Raw genomic sequence first — 22442 nt, forward strand, 5'->3', positions numbered from 1 at the left:
GGTGTGGTACGGCGAGCCGGTAGGAACAATTATAAGATTAAGTCGAGTGCATTTTTGAATTAAGTATACTTAAATTTATAAAGTAATTTCCGTTTATTTTCGTTGTTCTAGAGATTAATTTTTTTTTCCCTTACATTCAATCCCCAGTTAAAAAATTTTTTTATCAAATTGTTTAGCATTTTATTGCATATTAGGCTAAGTGCGTACATTAAGTTTTGCTATTCCCTGTTGTATTAGTCTAAGTCAGAGGTGTTGGTACTAGAGTGTAGTTAATCCTCTGGACTTAGGGCTATTGGTCGGTTACTATAGTAAGTGAAGGAGTTTAAGGGATAGTAAGTTGCGTGTAAATGCTTAATAGAGTTCGTGGAATATTTCTAAGTATTTTGGGATAAGTTTTCGGCTAAGTCAATGTCGGAAAGTCGTTAACTGTAATTAATTTGTATTCGTGGGTCACGTGTATGATCTGGGTATCATTAGGATTCCCCAGTCGATGCGAGTGATATTTTCTAGTTTTTACCAGTAAGACGGTAAAATTGTGTTTGTAGACTTAGAATTCTGTTTTCAGTAGAAACGTAGGTGAAAATTTTTCTAAGTCCAGCTTGGGCTAGAATCTGACTTTTTGGCGGAAATTCTAATTTTCATGTTTCGTGTATATTCTGGGGTCAGTATTACTCTCTAGTGCGCGCAAGGGACGTAATTCTGTCCGTAAGGCATTAAACAGTGATAATAACATTTTTGCCGAATTTAGTTATTTTTCGAGAAAATCGTGTTGTAATTTTGTCAAAGTCCATTTGAGGTGAAAATCTCGGATTTTGACGAAAATTCGAATTAGTGAGTGTTGAAACCGCCCGAAGTGTCAGTATTGTTCTGCATACAACGTCAGTAGTAAATAATAACGTATTTATATCTGGGAACGAGAAACCCAAATTTTTGTGAATTAAAGGAGTTTTGTGATATTTGGGGTGATAGAAAAATTTTTCCCTCGGAGTCAGAAAAATTGGCAGAGTCCAGCAATTGAGTAAAAACACAGTTTTTGATAAAAATTCAATTTTCGGTAAGCATATATAGGTCCTGGGTGTCTATATTAATTGCTAGAGCGGTTTATTAACGTAAAACTAGTTATTTTCCTTCAGAACAAAAAAATTTGATTTTTCAGCGTTTAAGCGAAAAAGCGCGGGACTTAGTTTTTTCAGCGCAGCTGGTCCCGCTCCATCAGTCATCAGTGGCCACGCTGCTCACTTCAAGCGCGTTTAGTATTCAAGTACAGTAAATATTCTTTATTAATCCATCACGAGTGCTGCGCGTTAGTTGCGTTATCATTTAAATTGTTTTATATAAATTAGATTCTTTAATTTTTTTAACGTAAAGGACTTAGGTTTCAGCAATAGAACTGCGGGATATTTCACGGTCAGACACGAGTGCGGGGCAGACACTCATTCATTGGATTCACTTCAGCGATTCTCTCGATAAATCGTTCTATTTCCTATTTTGGGAATTTAGTAGTTTTCTCTTGGAAAAGAGTTGTGATTTTTTTTTTATTTGTATAAGATCACGGTTGTAGTGAGTCCGGGTCGAGGGTGTACTAAAGGGTAGTTTAGAAGAGACGTGGCACACCAGGAATCACAGAAAATGTTTAACCCAGTTAATGACCAGTCAGTGGGGACCAGTGGGAGTGGAAGTGGAAATGTAGAGGACAGCACCTCTTCCGACACCACTGGGGACCACCTAGGTACACCTCATCCGTCACTACAACAACCCCAACCCCATCCTCAATTCCCATACCAACCCCATCCTCAGTTCCCATACCAACCCTTCCCCCAACCCCAGGCCACTCCATACCCATTCCAACCCCAGGCCACCCCATACCCATACCCATTCCAACCCCAGGCCACCCCATACCCATACCCATACCCATTCCAGCCCCAGGCCACCCCAACCTCAATCCACACCCCAGCCTGAGGTCACCCACACCATACCTCAACCCCAACCTCAATCCGCACCCCAACCCCAGGCCACCCACACCATACCTCAACCCCAACCTCAATCCACACCCCAACCCGAGGCCACCCACACCATACCTCAACCCCAACCTCCATCCACACCCCAACCCCAGGCCACCCACACCATACCTCAACCCCAACCCCAGGCCGCCACAGCCTTAGACAGGCAGATGCGCACGGAGACGCCGGGCACTCAGTTGTCGCCATACGTAGAGGCGTTAAGTAAAGGCGAGGGAGCCAAGCCGAGGAACTGTGGCGCGGGTTCATCAGGCGGGAAGCAGCCCTCAGCTGCAAGTTCGAGCCACCCTGCGCGGGGTAACAACAGAGATCCGCGGAGGTGTTACTCCTGCTGGAAGCGCGGGCATATACAGAGGGATTGCGAAGTCACTCCTACGAAAGCATGAAAGCAGGCTACTAGTGATGGTAGGCCTACTTTTGAGATGAAAGTGGAAGGTGTGAGATTGACAGCTTTTGTTGATACAGGAAGCCAGGCAACGGTAATTAAAAAGTCAGCCTTCAGCAATTTTAAGTATGCACGTCTTCAACGTTGCGCAAAGACATTAACAGCAGTCAATGGGGAAAAGATTGAGATCGTAGGTCAAGGTACAGTTAATTTTGAGATTGATGGGGAATTGCAGCCTCACACATGTACGATCGTAGAGAACCTTGATTTTCCTGGTCACATCTTAATGGGAACTGATTTTCTGTCGCGATTTGATTATTCCTTGTCTGCTCAAAAAGGGGCTAGGAACTGCAGGTTGCAGTTGGGACAGACTTCCTACCCAGTGGAGATGATCGACCATCCCCCAGTTGTAGCTTCAATTAAGAGGAAGCTGAAATATAATGCGCACTATCCAAAATTGATTTTTAAGTCTCTTCCAGACACAGTTAAGAGGTCATGCGCATTGCATGCATTGACTAAACATGAGTTGCCCACCACATTCTGTTAAATTTATTAAAGTAGCCGTGGGACGTCACATACAACCAGGTACCACCCTTCAGGTGGCTGGGAGATGTGATAGTTTATTAATTCCTCATCACTTAGTTGTAGTGCTCGATAAAGGTGCACTCATTCCAGTTGTCAATCTTTCACATAAGACTTTTCTCTTCAGGGCAGGTGATAGGGTATCTCAGGGAACCATGGTGGAGGACACAGAAATCTTTCACCATGAGTCAGCTGAGACGCCAGCCGTCACTGCACAATGTAGTGCACTGAATATGTTGAACACTAAAACACCATCCAAAGTACAATACGAGACGAGAAATGTTGCACAGAATGTAGAGGAAGTGGAAAAATTAATTTCAGCACTTGATTTGCAACATGTTGCACAGGCGGATAGGAAGGCACTGAGAGGAGTTTTACGAAAATTCCCGAAATTATTTGCGACAGAGGATGACCAGATTGGTCTCCTTGATAAGATCGAGCACACCATTCCAACTGGTGACCATTTGCCTGTGTACACAAGACAGTGGAGGTTGCCGGAACAGGCAAAGAACATTATCAGGGAGGAGTGCCAGAAAATGTTGAGACAGGGCGTGATAGAGCCTAGTACGTCACCGTGGCTCTCTCCTGTTGTGCTAGTTCGGAAACCGGACGGTAGTTATCGTTTTCTGTGTTGACTACCGGAAGGTGAACGAATTAACTAAGGGTGATGTGTATCCGTTGCCCCGAATACAGGAGATAATAGATCAATTTGGTGCTGCTAAGTATTTCTCAACTCTTGACGCAAAATCGGCGTATTGGGCGATCCCGGTGGCAGAACAGGATAGGGAAAAAACAGCATTCTCGGATGGTAGGCACACTTATCAATTCCTTAGGATGCCGTTTGGTTTGAAGACAGCGCCTTCGTCGTTACAGAGGGCCATCAACTTTATCCTTAGTCCGGTACTGGGTAGGCATTCTTTAGCGTACCTGGATGATGTTGTGATATATTCCAGGACGTTTGAGGAACACCTACAGGACTTGACTGAGACTTTGAAGTTGTTAGATCAGGCAGGTTTCAGGCTGAATGTTCAGAAGTGCACCCTGGCGGCTCAGAAATTCAAATTTCTGGGGTTCCAGGTGTGCCCAGACGGTATCCGACCTGACCCAGATTCTTGCCGCGCCATTGAGTAGCCTATTTCAGTAGGATGGTCAAAGGACCTGAAGTTCGTTATTCAGCTACGGATCGGGAGGCACTGGCAGTAGTAGAATCAGTTAGGTATTTCGAGCCTTACCTATTTCAGCGGCATTTTGTAATCTACACAGACCATCGAACATTAACACACATATTTTAAAAGCGAACGAAATGCCCACGAATGTCACACTGGTCTCACGAACTTTCGGCCCACTCATTCCAGATCTTGTACAAGCCTGGTCCAGCACATGTTGTGCCAGATAGGCTAAGTAGAAATATAGCGGCAATGCAGATAAATGAAAATATTGAAACCATTCCATCGGATAAAATGAGAGAATACCAGATGAACGAGCCGAGATGGAAAGAGATTATTGAGTATTTAGAGGGAGGAAAATACCCGAAAAAGAAAAAGAATTTACCTGTTCATGATTTTGAAATGAAACAGGGCGTCCTGTATTATGTTAATAGCCAGAATGATAGGGCAGTATTTCAGCTAGTTATTCCGGACGCGTTGCGGTCATCGGCGTTAAAGCTTGCACATGCTTCAAAAATTGCAGGGCATCCGGGGATCTTTAAAAAGCACTTAAAAGCAAAGTCTCTATTTTATTTTCCAGGATTACTTTCTGAGGTAATCAATTTCGTGAAGTCGTGCCCTCGTTGCCAGAGGAGGAAAGGCACCCTTAAGGTACAAGCCCCACTTCAGGAATTTCCTGAAATTCGTGAACCGTTAGATCGTGTGGGGGCCGATCTGATTGATTTACACCACAGTCATTCAGGAAATAGATATGTGTTGGTGCTAGTTGACCATCTGTCTAGATACACTACACTAGTTGCATTACCTCAGAAGGATTCTCGTACGGTTGCAGATGCGTTCTTGTGTAGGTTCGTTACTGTATTCGGACCTCCTAAAGTTTTAGTCTCTGACCGGGGTCAAGAATTCAATGGGAATATATTTAGAGAAGTTTGTAAGATTTTAGAGACAACTTCGGCTTTTACAACGGCCTACCACCCACAAGCAAACGGAATGACGGAACGGACTAATCGTTCAGTCAAGGATATGCTTGCAATCCTTGCTGAACATGATGCAAACACCTGGGATGAACACCTACCCTATGTTCAGTTCGCCTTGAATACTGCCATCCACCAATCAATTAACACCCAACCACTTCATTTGTTTACTGGTAATTCATGCAATTTCCCCTCAGGTCTGCTTAACAGACATAATGTTGCATACGGGGAGGACTATCCTTCAGAGGTCCTTGGAAAAATGAGAAATGCATGGAATATTGCAGCTGAAGCGTCCAAGAAGGCACGGACTCGGTATGCTCATTTTTATGACAAGAAAGTGCGCCCTCTTGAGTTGACGGAAGGAAGCCTCGTATTGAGAGTGAATGAGGCTGCGCCCGCCAATCAGAGCAGGAAACTAGCTCCGAGGTGGCGAGGACCATATAGAGTAATTAAAAGGGCGGGGCCGGTTAATCTTGTTATAAAAGGAGTGTTCGAGGACCAGGTGGAAAGGACAATTCATGTGAATAAATTGAAACATTATCATGCTAGAGAGGAATTAGAACTGCCTTCAGCGGGTCTAGTTCCTGACTCAGCAGTGCTGACTCATGGCTTCACCGACGAGTCAGAAGATGAGGATGACCCTCTGTCATCGCTTATCAGTAGTCAGGTGCAGTCTCGCCACCCTATGGTGACGAGATCTCGCGCTATACAGTAAAGTAACTTCCTTGGTTAGTATAATTTAGTATTCATTAGATTTTCCTGTAAAGGCAATGAGGTGTACTATGTCTATACTTAACTCAGGTAGCAACTTTTACCGTGCTCTTGGGTTCCACCTCCACCAAACCCAGAGTATATCTATGCTTCCGCTGTGTTGTGTCTGTCTGTTCCCAGGTCTGATTGGTACACCGACCCAGTTGTTCCAGCCACACGTGAACCCTTGTCTGTAAAGACCGAGGGGGGAGGCACGTTACACAAAGCCCTCCCCCCCACCAGACCCAGTAACCCATACATCAGTTACTTTGGGGATGAGTGACTGTCCAAGAGTCACCCGGCCGACGCCTCACGTCACTAACGAGGTTGTCAGGGCCAGCGAGCTGTCCACATTATAGCAGTCACCGGAGGTGCCATACAACGCCAGGGTAGCTGTCTCGAGATCACCACTACCCACCTGCTGCGTCATCAAGACTGCAGCCATTCCAGCAGTGTTGGAGGAGAGGTCAAGAAATGGAAAGCACGTAGCAGTACTCAAGAATTTCGCCGGAAGATTAATGATTACGTCATCTGAAGTAACAAGAAAGCAGAAGTAAGGCGGTCACAGGTGGAAGGCACGGTCTCCCTACAGAGTACCGGGACTCGCCAATAGAAGGTCGCAAAATTGTTTCCTTTGGCCTAAAGTCGGCGGTACGAGGGTATACACAGTTGGTGTTTACGGCCTAGTAACCTGGTGACATCAAGAAACGCCTGAGATGACGTGAGCAATGATGAAAGACGAGATTCACCTGTTCTGCAAACAAGCAACCCGCCTCTACGACCTTCTGACACCACTCCTGCTAAGAGACACCGTTGGTACATCTAGTCCTGCTCGGCTGTGGTCATCTGCGCCGTCAAGTTTAACATCAAGACTGCCGTGTGAACTGTGATTGATATGAAGGCGTGTGGACTGTCGAGAGCAAGATTAATGGCCGAAGTAACAGTATTCTACAGCTGTCACTTGGCACTCCGCTCTACTACACTCTGTCGTCATTCAGGAGTACCGGATGGGAGTACAAGAGGACCAGGTATTGATGTCTACACATGGGGAGAAGCAAGATCGACACCGTCATCGTCAGCGACTACATTCAGCATCCAGCAGCATCGATTTTTTTTTTCTCATTTACTCAATATGAACAATTGATACAAACAACAAAGTTGGCTCTGAACATCTGTGTAAAGAACATCTGGACACTTTTGTTTAAATGTTGAAAAACAGAGTTAGAATTACAATATTTTTTAAATGTTGAAAAACAGATTTAAAATAATAATTCTGGTATAATATATGAATTTTACTCTATAAATTGGTCAGTAATCAAAATCGAAGCCCCTGTGTAATTGTCTCAGCCCAGAACAAACGGTTATGGAAAATTATGTTGTGCTATTTTTTGCAGAATGTTTGAACACAGGAGAGGCGGACCAATATAAACATTGACACTTCTAGTGAGTGAGAACACTTGGCTGTACAGTCAGCTGAAACCTGTGATATAGTATAGGAATTTTTTTTTAAATTTTTAGATACATGTAATAAACGTTAGGTGTGTTCCTTAACATGTCAAGGTTGACATTGATTGGGGAGTGGTTAGTACACGGATGTGAGCTTGATAGTTCCGTAGTACGCTCCCGGATGACTGAAAGTTCAGTCTGAAGTTATAACTTTAATGTTTATGTTTGAGCACGGTGTGGCCGGCTCTAGAGGACACATGGACTTGGCTAGTGAAGAGCCAAGAGAGTTTAATAGCTAGTCTTTGATGGTAGAGTAGGGACATGTTATTTAGCTATGTCAGTAAGGATAGGATGTATGTTTCCTGATATTGGAGGATTGCTGTCAGTTGACAGCTGAGAAACTTATGAAATGTGAACATATTTATTATGATGTTGGACTATTATTTGTCAAATTTTATTAGTTAGGTTAGCTTTTGTTTGTGGCATGAGTTGAATTGTGGGTTTGGATACTAAACCTCGTGATTTTTTACAAATTAACAAGGTTTACTAAGTGCTTGTGCGGGGGGGGGGGGGGTTGTAACAAACTAGGCTGTTGTAAGAATTATTCCAGAAGGTTCCAGAAGTAAGTAAGTAATTATCAAAAGAAGGCACCAAACCGGGAAGGCTATGTAGCACCATCAAATACGCAAAATAATCAGAGGGCGCTAAATATCACCAAGGATGCCAATACGAGAACAAAAACGCATAAGGCGAACGATATCAGAAGTATCCGAGTCACCAAGAATTCTATCGAGGGACAGGTGACCGCGAGGGGCGGTCGGAAAGCAAAACATACGCTCGTCCTGGAAGTCAGGACATTCAAGAAGGACATGCACGACCGTAAGAGGGACAATGCAACTAGGACAATAAGGAGCAGGGCGGCGCTCCATCAAGTGACCATGGGTTAAGCGAGTATGGCCAATACGCAACCTCGCCAGAGCTGTTTCCCACCGCCGGTTACGGTGGAAGGAGGACTGCCACGAGGAAACACAACATTTAAGAGTACGTAGCTTGTTACCAGTAACAGACAACCAAGAAGCCTGCCAACGGGTAAGGACTGAGGAATGGATAACCGGGTAAAAGTCGGAATACGGAATGCCCTTACGAGAGATGGGACAAGAGCGGACAGCTTCCTTGGCGGCAGCATCCGCACGCTCATTTAAAGACACACCAATATGGCTGGGAACCCAACAAAACTCAACCGACTTAAATTTACTATGAACGAGAAACAGCCAATGCTGGATCTCGACAACCACTGGATGAACTGGATTAAAGGACCCGAGAGCCATGAGGGCACTACGAGAGTCAACAACAACTACAAAGGAAGACTGACAACGAGAAAGTAGGAGACGAAGAGCATAGAGAATAGCATAAAGTTCCGCTGTAAAGATGCTAGTCTCCGGAGGCAAGCGACACATATAAGTGCGATCAGGAAAAACAACAGAGTAGCCAACACCGTCCGCTGACTTAGACCCATCGGTGAAGACAGAAACGGAGCGGGAGTGAGAAGAAAAGTGCTCGAGGAAAAGGCGTTTTAGAACCGTAGGAGGGGTAAAAGCTTTAGTGACACGGGTCAAGGAAGTACAAAACCGCGGAAGAGGGACCCTCCACGGGGGCAAAGAAGGAACAACACGAGGAGAAACATCAGAAATACGAACGGAAAGAGAATCCTGCAGGCGAGATAACCGGACAGAAAGAGGGAGGTGGTGAAGAGGAACAGGAACCGCAGGAGGGGTAAAAGTTAAAGCACGACAGAGGCGAGAGGAAGGATGTTGCAAGGACCGCGCAAGATAGCGAAGACAGTAGCGATCACGGCGGTCCTGGAGAGACAGGAAGCCAGTGTCAACATACAAGCTAAGGACGGGAGTCGAACGAAAGGCACCAGAACTGAGGCGCAACCCAGTATGGTGCAAAGCATCAAGACGGCGAAGAGTAGAAGGAGAAGCAGACGAGTAAGCAGGGCAACCATAATCGAGCTTAGACAGGACGAGAGAAGAATGTAAAGCAAGGAGAGTGCGCCTATCTGCCCCCCAAGAAGTATGGGACAAGACCCGAAGGAGGGTAAGGGCCTTAGAGCACTCAACACGGAGGTAAGAGATATGGAGAGACCAAGACAAACGAGTGTCAAGGAATAACCCCAAAAGCTTCGCGGAATCTTTGTATTCAAGGGGATGACCATAAAGTGACAAAGAGGGACGAAGAACAACCCGTTTCCGCGTAAATGTCATGGCACAAGTCTTAGAAGTAGAGAACTTGAAGCTATGATCAGTGGCCCAAGACGACACGGCATCAATTGCAAGTTGAAGCCGGCGTTGAAGGAGAGGCGAATCATCACCCTGACAACAAAGGGTAAGATCATCGACATAGAGAGCGGAGAAGACACCAGAAGGAAGAGAGGAAAGAAGACCATTGAGGGCAACCAGAAAAAGAGTAGTGCTCAGAACACTACCCTGGGGCACACCTTCGTATTGCTGAAAAGAGGGAGAGAGAGCGGTACCAAGGCGCACCCGAAAGGAACGACGAGAGAGGAAGCTGCGGAGAAAGAGAGGGAGATGACCACGAAGGCCAAAAGAATGAAGTTGAGATAGGATATGATAACGCCAAGTGGTGTCGTAAGCCTTTTCCAGGTCAAAAAGGACGGCAACAACGGAGGTCTTCGCAGCAAAAGCAGTACGAATATAGACCTCCAAGTTCACCAGGACATCTGTCGTGCTGCGGCACTTGCGGAAACCAAATTGAGAAGGGGAGAGGAGGTGATGGTGTTCCAGGAACCACATCAGACGAACGTTAACCATACGTTCAAAAAGTTTGCAGACACAACTTGTGAGAGCAATAGGGCGAAAGTCCTTAGGGGAAGTACCCAGAGACCCCGGTTTGCGAACAGGGAGGACAACGGCATCGAGCCAATCCTCAGGGACTGACGACGACTCCCAGATCCGATTATACAGACTCAGTAAATACTGAGACGTGCTCGGAGGGAGATGGCGAAGCATCTCATAATGAATACCATCGGAGCCCGCCGCCGTAGAACCGCAGAGGGCCAGAGCAGAACGAAGTTCAGAGAGAGAGAAGGGATCATTATAGGGAAGCTGAAGATGAGTGCAGAAATCTAAAGGACGAGACTCAAGGACAGGTTTACGAAGAAGGAAAGATTGGGGAAGATGGAGACCAGAGCTAACAGAAGAAAAGTGGGAACCCAGTTCGGAAGCGACCTGCAACGGGTCCGCCACAAGAGTATCATGGAGGTGAAGGACCGGTGAAACATCGGGAACGAACTTACCCGCTATCTTGCGGATACGCTTCCAGATCTGGGCCAGAGGGGTTTCGGACGTAAGTGTTGAGACATAAGATGCCCAACATTCACGTTTAGCCGTACGGATGGCCCTACGGGCCACCGCACTCGCTTTCCGAAAGAAAAGAAAAGAATCGGTCGTCTGCCTACGGCGGTGCCTCTTCCAGGCTGCACGCTTACAGCGGACAGCCCGAGCACAGTCCGCATTCCACCAGGGAACGCACTTCCGCGGACCCCGAGAGGAAGAGCGAGGAATAGAGCGGAGGGCAGCGTTGAAGACAGTGTCATGAAAAAGGAGGAGAGCGCGAGAGAGAGGCAGAAGGGAGAGGTCAGAGAGAGCAGCACTGAGGGTAAATAGGGTCCAGTCTGCCTTAGCAAACTGCCACCTAGGGAAAGAGAGGGAAGGGCGAAAAGAGAAAAAGGAAACAAGGATGGGGAAATGATCACTTCCATGGAGGTCATCAAGAACCTGCCACGTGAAATCTAAGTAAAGAGAAGAAGAGCAGAGAGAAAGATCAAGACAAGAAAGGGTGCGAGTCCGAGAGTCCAAATGAGTGGGCTCACCAGAATTCAGAAGAGACAGGGAAGAAGATAGGAGAAACGGCTCAAGGAGGCGACCCCGGGTATTTGTCAGAACGTCACCCCAAAGAGAATGACGACAATTGAAGTCACCCAGCAGGAGCACAGGCTCCGGCAAGGAGTCTAGGAGGTGTTTCAAATCAGGAAGAGAGAGCGGGACACTCGGGGGGAGATAAATGGAACAAACTGTGTACCATTTCCCCACAAAGATACGAGCAGCAGAACAATGGAGAGGCGAAGGAAAAAGTAAAGGAACAAAGGGAACATCCGCACGAATCAAGAGAGCAGAAGAATTAGAAGCCCCAGCAATGGCTGGGGGGGGGGAGAGAAAGGAATAGCCACGAAAACGACCAGGACGAGCACCAAGCATTGGCTCCTGGAGACAGACACAAAGGGGCGAAAACCGCGAAATCAGAAGTTGGAGTTCGAGGAAATTGGCGTAATAACCTCGAACGTTCCATTGAAGAATGGACAACGACGGGAAGAGAAAGGACAAAAACAGAGAACAAGGAAGAAACAAAGGCGAAAGAGCGACAGAGCACGTTAAAGAATATCAGGGTCGGGATCAGGGTCAGCAAAGTCAAGGTTAGGGGGCATGGGTAAACTGAGCAAAGACGGAGGGAAGGAAACGGGAGAACAGATCAGAGGTGGGCGGGCGGGGTCCGGAGGAGGAGGAGGAAGAGGAGGAGACAACGGAGAGGAGCGGTCAAGGACAGCAGTAGGAAGAGGGGGAGTAGAAAGAGGGGAGCGCACCCCAGCAAGAGCAGCAACCGAAAGGGAAGCAGGGGCCAAAGAAACCTCCATAGCAGGAACAGGGGGTGCAACCACTGAAACGGGAGGGGAAGGAGCAACAGAGCCAGAAGTAGGAGCTAAGGAAGAAAGCGAAGCCTTCTTACCCGCCGGGGAAGAGGAAGGAGAGGAGCCAGGCTTACGCTTCTGACTTAAAGAGACAGGTGTCCCAGCAACTACGTACCGGGCAACGGATTCCAGCGTCTCAACAGGAGAAGCCGAACGAGAGCACACACGACGGCCGTTAGGAGAGCGATGGACATCCGCCTGCACCGACAGGCGGCGGGGAGAGCCGAGAGATGGAGGAAGAGGATGGGAAGGAGGATCGGAGGGGGACGAGGAAGAAGACACAGGAGACATGACAGACCGGGTGGAAAGAAGGGGAACCCCAGACAGAGGACCAGGAGGGGGACCCCTCGGGAAAGAACTCAAAGGAACAGAGGAGGGGGTAGTGGGCGTATCAGGGTCCAAGGCCCGGAAACGGTTGAGAGTCTGAGGAAGGGGGGAAGGACGAGGAGAGGAAGAGCGCAACACGCGAGCATAAGAGATGTTAGTATAAGGCGGGAGCCGGCGAACCTGGCGCCTCGCCTCAGGAAAAGACAAACGCTCCCGGTGCTTCAGGTTAAGGACGGCCGCCTCAAGCTTGTAATGGACACAGGCACGGGAGAACGTAGGATGGGCCTCACCGCAGTTGAGGCAGCGAGCTTGGGGAGAAGTGCACTCCGACTTAGAGTGACCTTCACTCCCACACAAAGGACAGAGAGAGACAGTCCCAGAGCAGCGGAGGGCACCATGCCCAAACCTCCAGCACTTATTACAAAGTCGAGGAGAAGGAATATACTCCTGGACAGAGCACCTAGCACCAGCAAGAATGACAGAGGATGGAAGGGTCCTACCATCAAAGGTGATCTTCACAACGCGAAGGGGTTGACGTCGACGACCACGAGGGGGACGAGTAAACGAGTCAACCTGGAGGACAGAATGGCCTTGGGCATCAAGGATATGCCGAATATCATCGTGGCAATCCTGCAGATTCCGAACACCGGTTGCAACATGGGGTGGGAGGAGAATAGTGCCAACACTGGAATTCATCTGAACGTTCTTGGAGACCCGAACAGGGATCTCGCCAAGGCAAGATAAGGCAGCCAAGCGGGAAGCCGCATCCTGAGAAGGAGCAGCAACGACACGTGTACCGAGACGAGTGGGGTTGAAAGTAACACACGCATCCACGGAATCTACAAGATGCCGATGGAGGGAGAAATCGTCAGGAGGCGCAGAATCAAGAGGGAGGAGATCAAAGTATTTGGCCCATGAAGCAGGACCAAACAAGGCCTGATACGCATCAGCACGGGAAGGAATCGAGCGAGTGCGGTTGGGGCGCGAACGGCGTTGAGAACCCCTAGAGAGAGAGGGGTCAAAAGGCGCAGTAGTCACAACGAAAGACTTAGCCACACCAGGGGACGAAGTGGTCACCACCGGGGGCTGGAGGCTCGACCCAACCTCAGAGGAGGGAGGGGAGCTGGGGGAAGAAGTCAGGACGGTCAAAGGAGGAGCAAGGTCGGGGCCCAACGCAGCGGGAGCTACAGAGCCTGGTCTTCCAATACAGGCCGACTCGGGGGCTTGGTCGCCCACCCCACGAGCCTGAGAGGGTACAACGGAAACATTCAACGACATAGAGACGAAAAGTGACAAATTCATCCACGAATGTGCCCCCATACCCACCATGGAGCCACAATTAGAGGCAGGACACCCAACAGGAAGCTATCGCTGATCACGCCGGGGCCCCCTAGGGGTGCGTCGTGAGTATACGCCCCACAAACGCCACCTTAAGAACCGTCAGTCCGTCGAGATCGGGTTCAGCGACGAAAGGGGGATTGACAATAAAAGGTTCCCCTCGCTCGAGACGTCGGGTACTACAGTTCTACGGGTGCAAGAGTATGCCTCCTCAAGCACCCGGGCGTCAAAATAGAAGAAGTCCAAAGAAATAATCCAAAACAAGCAAAAGGTCGGCAGGAAACGACAAGCAGATAGGAGAAGAGGGGGGAGAAAAACGAAACATAAGGAAAAGGAAAAGCGATCCGGCACAATTGGAGAAGACAGCAGCAGGAGTGCAAGGCCAGAAAAGGACAGAGGACTGCCCAACGGAGCATCACACTCCGGCAGCCGTCCACCAAGCCCCCTCACGACGCCAACGGGCCGGAAGGGGAGGGGGAAGGTTCCAGAAGTTCGAGTAGGGACCTGACCTCTCAACAACGCCCAGTTCCCTGGGAATTAGCAGGTCTGAGTCACAAATGGCGGGCATCTTTGTTCATAGTTTTGTATAATGAACCATCCTATAGTATTCAGTAATTTAGAGAAATTAGCCTTTATTCATTTTGCATTAAAATTGTATTGTATAATAGTACTGGATACAATATCAAGAGTATTCTAATTATTGAGTTTAAGTCACCATCAGTGACGTCACGAATCAGATCTAACTTGTAAGGCGGAGTGACCGGCGGTCATAGGTCATCAGGGTTGACAGGTCTACTATTTCTCAAAGTTCAATTAACCATTTTTGGGGGATCGGGAACAGCTCTGCCGTTAGATGTTTGTGTAATTTAATTTCAGTAAAATAATTCAACCAGTCTGGATCAATTAAGTACAACAGAGGTTAATTGTTATAACTTAACCTTGCTAAAGTAACTGGGTAAGCGATGCGGAACAATACAATGTTCTAGTCTGGGCTAGACCAGACGAGGAAGAGATCAGTGTGGACTCCAGAGCGACTGGGAGAGGTCAACCATCTACCTCTCCCCAAGACCAGCCCAACATCTTTAGCTGGTAAAACATAGAGTTATAGTTGCTATTGTTATGTATAAGAACAGTCAACTCATTGCATTCAGGTCAAGTAGGGAGTGTTAAAGTGACAGGGAGTGAACATATTTAGATTTTGTTTTAGTTTTTCTTTTAATAAATTAATTAGTTATTAAATTGCATTTTTATTATTTCCATGTGTTTTATGTGTATACTTATCCTGGTCACGTGGTCCACACGAGGCAGAGTTGGATTGGGCGCCGATTCTAACATCGAATCATTCCCGTGTAATTAATTTTCACACTCTTAAGTTTCCACGGTCATCGGTTATAGTGGGGATCAAGCCCCAAGGTTGATTAATTAGCATGATCGATCCAGACCTCGATCATTGCTCGGTGTTGCTGGTCTGGTGGTGGCAGCGTAGAGGCGACTCTAGGGTTTTGCTCAAAGCCTAGGACACGTCATACTGGGTGTAGAATCCTAAGTCGGTCAATTGTCTTAGGACCACGTGGCGTGGAGTTGGTTTTGGTAAAAGTTTTGGAGTCCCTTGGTAGAGAATAAAAAGTAAGAATACGGGTAGAGGGGGAGTAGAAGGTAGATAAGTAGAGAGGAACCCTAACCCGTGTTACAGGAGCATCACACTCCGGCAGCCGTCCACCAAGCCCCCTTACGACGTCAACGGGCCGGATGGGGAGGGGGAGTATACGTATAGATGCCACACCTGTGACAGGTAAAAACATGCTTTTTGTTTAAAAACAGTGCCATCTATTGCACGTAATAGCAACATGCACTATACTAAATATGTTACGATGCCTTTCAATATTTCCGATTTCATTGAAAATTTGAATTTTCATTGATTTTAATTCATTTTCATTTTGGTTTAATTATTTTGTGTGACATTGCATTGGAATTAAGCTGTTATTTACCATACCGTTCATTTTGTCGGAATAGTTTACTTTTTATATTTTTCCATTTTTTTTTCATTTTGTGTTTTATCTGGGGTTTTTTTTATATATCAGTGATGGGAACATCAGATCATTTGATGTTTCCAATTTTCTGATGGGAACCTCAGATCATTTGGGAATGCATCGGACGAGGGAGTGGGGAATGGTGTATTACTATAACTATGATATCCTGCTTCACACTAGTAGTCTTTATCTAACTATACTGACTCGAGAAGAGAGGAACATTGTGCTATCATTGTTAGAAAAAACAAGATGATCGCTGAGGATATCCATCATCAACCAAGCTGGTATATGATCACACAAGCTTGAGACAAAGAAGACAAGGAGTTGACAATGTTAGTTAAACAATATTACTAATAAAGATATTATGCATCCTACCAGTCGTTATCTGAACAAATCTTCTTAAGACTAAGCAAACATGTGTTAATTATGTCATTAAAACATCATTATAGTTCTTGAATCCCACAATTATTAGCTGACTATAATGGATTGAGACAAAAGCAAGATGGTTTTTACTATTTACTGTTATTCATGACATCTACATGTACATTATCTATACAACACAAGTCACTATATGACTATACCAACCTGCAACTACAACAACAAGGATGTTCAAGTTGTAGGTTATTATGGTCCTTGTTGCACTTTCATTTTTATGGAGAAATTAAACTCCAGCATACTATTGCCCGTAAGAGTTAGTATTTTATTGATACCGAACAAATTTACACACACACACAGTAATTGGAGGACAAAAGATTATAGTAGTAGTCAAATATAACCCCCACCAAACGACAGAAGATGGAAACATTGCCACCATTAATATAATAGAGAGAGAGTAGCTTCTATCGCTAGCAGGAACGGATCCAGACTACTAATCATGGAAGGCTTCAACTAAGGGAATATAGAGTGGGAGAACAGAGACCCACATGGAGGACCAGACACTTTGAGAGCTAAGCAGCTGGACGTGGCAACAAGAAACTTTCTAAGCCAACACATCAAGGGACCGACAAAAATTAGAGGAGAGGACGAACCAGCTATACCTGATCTAATATTTACTGTAAATGAGTTGCATATAAGGGAACTTATGTTAGAAGCCCCCTTATGAATGAGTGATCACAGTGTACTGATCTTTGATTACCTGGTAGAGCTAGGATTTATCTCCCCAAAATAAGAACTGGGACACAAAGGGCTGGAATCCGAAAGGTAAATTATGAGGAAATGAGAAAATTTCTATGGGATATACATTGGGACACAGAACTGAGAACAAAGTCCGTACAAGATATGATTGACAATGTCACCTAAAAGTGTCAAGAGGTAGTAAACAGGTTTATCCCGGCCCGACAGGAATAAACCGAATAGCAAAAGAAGAATCGTTGGTTTAATAGGGCATGTATGGAAGCAATGGAACTGAACAAAAGGTTGAGGAGGAACTTCTGAAATAACAGAACACCAGAAAGTAGAGAGAGATACCAGAGAACCAGGTAGGAGTATGTAAGTGAGAAGAGCAGCTGAGAAAAGGTATGAAAATGATATAGTTAATAAACCCAAGAACGAGCCAAAACTACTGCACAGTCATATCAGAAGGAAAACAGCGAAGGAACAGGTGAAGAAACTTAGAACAGGTGAGGACAGGTACACAGAATGACAAAGATGTGTGTGAAGAAGTCAACAAGAGGCTCCAAGAGGTCTTCACAATAGAACGAGGTGAGATCACTGCTCTAGGAGAGGTAAACTAGGCGGCCTTTGAAGGTTTCGAAATCACAAGAGATGAGGTCAAGATGCACCTTTTGGATCTGAACGTGAGAAAGGCTGTTGGCCCAGATGGAATCTTACCATAGGTATTGAAAGAGTGTGCAGAAGCACTTTGCTTGCCACTCTCCATAGTGTATAGTAGGTCACTGGAGATGGGAGACCTACCAGATATATGGAAGACGGCTAAAGTAGTCCCAATATACAAAAAGGGTGACAGACAAGAGACACTGAACTACAGGCCAGTGTCCTTAACTTTTATACCATGCAAGGTGATGGACAAGATCGCGAGAAAAAACCTAGTAACACATCTGGAGATAAGGGACATTGTGACAAATAATCAACATCGGTTCAGGGAGGGTAAATCTTGCCTTACAGGCTTAATAGAATTCAACGATCAGGTGACAAAGATTAAGCAACAGAAGAATTGGCGGACTGCATTTTCTTGGATTATCGGAAAACCTGATACAGTACCCCATATGAGGCTGATGCATAAGCTGGAGAAACTAGGCAAGAGTAACTGGTATGGTGCTCCAGTGGATAAAGGAGTACCTAAGCAATAGGAAGCAGAGTTAATGAGGGGCGAGACCTCAGAGTGGCGTGAAGTCACCAGTGGAGTCACGCAGGGCTCTATACTCGGACCTATCTTGTTTCTGATTTACGTAAATGATCTCCCAGAGGATATAGACTCATTCCTCTCAATGTTTGCGACGAAGCCAAAATTATGAGAAGGATTAAGACAGAGGAGGAATGCTTGAGGCTTCAAGAAGACCTGGACAAGCTGTAGGAATGGTCGAACAAATGGTTGTTAGAGTTTAACCAAAGCAAATATAATGTATTGAAGATAGGTGAAGGGAGCAGGAGACCAGATACAAGGTATCATGTGGGAGATGAAATACTTCAAGAGTCAGAGAGAGAGAGAGAGAGAGGAAGACCTGGGGGTTGATATCTCGCCAGACCTGTCCCCTGAAGCCCATCTCATGATAAAATCAGTGGCATATGCCAGGTTGGTTAACATAAGAACAGCCATTAGAAACATGTGTAAAGAATCATTCAGAGCTTTGTATACCACATGTGCCAGACCAATCCTGGAGTATGCGGTCCCAGCATGGAGTCCATATTTAGTCAAGCAAAACACTAAACTGGAAAAGGTACGAAGGTTTGCCACCAGACTAATACCCGAACTGAGGGGTATGAGCTACGAGGATGGACTACGGGAATTAAACCTCATAAGAGTTATGGGGGACATGATCATCACATACAAGATTCTCAGTGGAATTGACAGGGGTAGATAAAGACAAGGGGCACATGCACGAGGGGAGGTGGAAATTGAGTGCCCAGATGAGCAATAGAGACATTAGAAAGATTTTTTTCAGTGTCAGAGTAGTAGACAAGGGAATGAATTAGGAAGTTGTTACGAACCCTTCGTAACTGGGTTCTTTTTAAACTATGATCCGACTAAAGTTCAGAGAACCCTAATCTTGGGGGGAATATAGTGTAATATTTAAAAAGGTAAAATTAAACGAATTAGACTTAAAATAACCCGTTATTACTTCCCATCACCATTATAATATACACAAGTCAATGCGAGGTCAACTGGAGTGGCGTTGCTAGCCCTAACTCTCGTCTGCTTCACGGATGACGGACACAAAGTGCCTCTGATGAAGTCTTCGATGCTCCACGTTCGTTGCACACTCGCTGGGACGCTCAATCAGTAAAATCAGCTACGCTCAACTAGCCCACTTGGCTAGCACCTTCAGGTCGACCCAAGTCTTCCACTGTCCCGACTTCACTGACTCCCCTCCCTCGTCCGTGTTACTCGTCATCTTTCAGCCTGGCCGACTACAAGATGGGAAACTGATTAATGGGAGGGTCAACTGCTGTAGTTCGGCCCCTGGATCGTAGATGGCGCCAAGGTCCGTGACAGAAGTGATGTGGTGGAGGCAGACTCCATACACAGTCCCAAGTGTAGATATGATTGAGCGACTAGGCTAAGGAACCTGTTCACCAGTTGAAAGGCGGGGACCAAAAAGCCTGAGCTCAACCCCTGCAAGCACAACTAGGTAAGTACATACACAAGAAACACAGGTAGCGACAACAAACTTTTTAAGCCAGCATGTCAGGGAATCCACAAGCGTGAGAGGAATCGATGAACAAGCGAGACTCGAACTAGTCTTCACTCTGAACGACTCCGACATGAGGGAAATCGGTTTTGAGGCCCCCGTAGGAATGAGCGACCAAAGTGTACTGAAGGTTGAGTATCAGGTTGAAGAAGGGTTAATGAACTCGAGGAGGGAAACTGAAAACAAATTATTCATGGCTGGCATTCCGAAAGGGAAACTATGAGGAGATAAGAAAATTCCAAACAGATGTTACAAGGGAAACAGTGCTCAGGGGAAAGACGGCCCAAGACATGATGGAATACAACACGCAGAAGTGTAAGGAGACAGCAGACAAGTTTGTCCCGGTTCAAAAGGATAACAACGAAATGCAGATGAGAAACTCATGATTTAATCAGAGATGCAGGCTAGCTAAGCAGCAAAGTAAAAGGGCGTGGAGAAACTACAGAAATAACCGGACACTTGAGAGCAGAGAAAGATACCAGAGAGCCAGGAATGAATATGTCAGGTTGAGAAGAGAGGCAGAGGGGTAATATCACAAGCAAGGCAAAGACTCAACCGAAATTGCTGGACAGCCACATCAGGAGAAAAGAGCAGTAAAGGAACAGGTAATGAAAATGAGGATAGGGGCAGACAGATTCACTACAAATGACAAGGAAGTGTGCAAGGAACTGAATAAGAAATTCAAATTCAAAAAGGTCATCACATTAGAGCAAGAAGAAGTACCAGAGATAGGAGAGGAAATAGTTAACCAGGCACAACTAGAAGAGTGTGAGAGTACCAGTGGGGATGGAAGGAAGCTTTTGCTAGAGTTGGTTGTGACAAAGGCTATATGCTCAGAGGGAATCTCCCCTTTGATACTAAAGGAAGGAGCAGAAGTATGGTGCTTTCCACTCTCCATAATGTATAACAAATCACTGGTAACAGGGGAATTGCCAAAAATTTGGAAGACGGATATTGTAGTCCCGATATACAGAGGGGAAAGACAGGAGGAACTGAATTACAGGCCAATGTCCCTAACTTGCATACCATGCAAGCTGTTGGAGAAGCTTGTGCGTAAAAAGCTAGTGGATCATCTGAAGATAAAGAACTTTGTAACACCGCATCAACATGGGTTCAGGGATGGCAAGTCGTGCCTCACAGGATTAATTGAATCCTACGACAAGGCAAAAAAAAATCAGGCAAGAAAGAGAGGGGTGGGCAGACTGCATATTTTTGGATGGCCAGAAAGCCTTTGACACAGTGCAACACAAGAGGCTGGTGCAAAAGCTGGAGATGTAGACAGGAGTGAAAGGGAAGGTACTCCCTTGGATAAGGGAGTACCTAAGCACCAGAGGACAGCGAGTCACTTTGAGGGGTGAGGTCTCAGATTGGAGAGGCGTCACCAGTGGAGTGCTGCAGGAGTCAGTCCTTGGACCTATACTGTTTTTGATATATGTAAATGATCTCCCAGAGGATACAGAATCATTTCTCTCAATGTTTGCTGACGATGCCAAAAATATGAGGATTAAAACAGAATAAGATAGTATGAGGCTACAAGACGACCTAGACAAACTGAATGAATGGCACAACAAATGGCTACTAAAGTTAAACCAGAGTAAATGTAAGAATATAAAACTAGGCGGTGAAAACAGGAGCCCAGACCCCGGATACAGAATGGGAGATAAAACACTTCATGAAACGGACTGAGAGAAAGATTTAGGAGTTGATATCACACCAAACCTGTCTCCTGAAGCCCACATAGGAATAATTACATCTGTGGCATACGCGAGGCTGGCTAACATCAAAACCAGTCATCAGGAACCTGAGTAAGGAATCATTCAGAACATTGTATACCACATATGTAAGACCAATCCTGAAGTATGCGGCCCCAGCATGGAGCCCGTACCTTGTCAAGCACAAGACTAAGCTGGAAAAAGTTCAGAGGTATGCCACTAGGCTAGTCCCTGAACTAAGAGGCATGAGTTGTAAGAAAAGGCTGCGTGAAATGCATCTCACGACACTAGAAGACAGAAGAGTAAGGGGAGACATGATCACAACCTACAAAATTCTCAGAGGAATTCACAGGGTAGAAATGGATAAATTGTTTAACACGGGAGGTACGCGAACAAGGGGACACAGGTGGAGACTGAGTACCCAAATGAGCCACAGGGACGTTAGAAAGAACTTTTTCAGTGTCAGAGTAGTTAACCCGAGGAATGCCTTAGGCAGTGATATGACTCCAGGCTGGAGGCTGACTCCATACACAGTTTCATATGATAGAGCCCAATAGGCTCAGGAATCTGTACACCAGTTGATTGACGGTTGAGAGGCGGGACCAAAGAGCCAGAGCTCAACCCCTGCAAGCACAACTAGGTGCGTACAACTAGATGAGTACACACACACGCACAAACACACACACACACACACACACACACACACACACACACACACACACACACACACACACACACACACACACACACACACACACACACACACACACACACACACACACACACACACACACACACACACACACACACACAGAACACCAGAAAGCAGGGAGAGATACCAGAGAACCAGGAATGAGTACGTCAGGGTGAGAAGAGAAGCAGAGAAAATTTTTGAAAATGATATAGCAAACAAAGCCAAGACCGAACCAAAGCTACTCCACAGTCACATCAGAAGGAAAACAACAGTGAAAGAACAGGTATTGAAACTTAGAACAGGCGAGGACAGGTATACAGAGAATGACAGAGAGGTGTGTGAGGAACTCAACAAGAGGTTCCAGGAGGTCTTCACAATAGAAC

The sequence above is a fragment of the Procambarus clarkii genome, chromosome 85 (genome assembly GCF_040958095.1).
Source record: "Procambarus clarkii isolate CNS0578487 chromosome 85, FALCON_Pclarkii_2.0, whole genome shotgun sequence".
Lineage (NCBI taxonomy): Eukaryota > Metazoa > Arthropoda > Malacostraca > Decapoda > Cambaridae > Procambarus > Procambarus clarkii.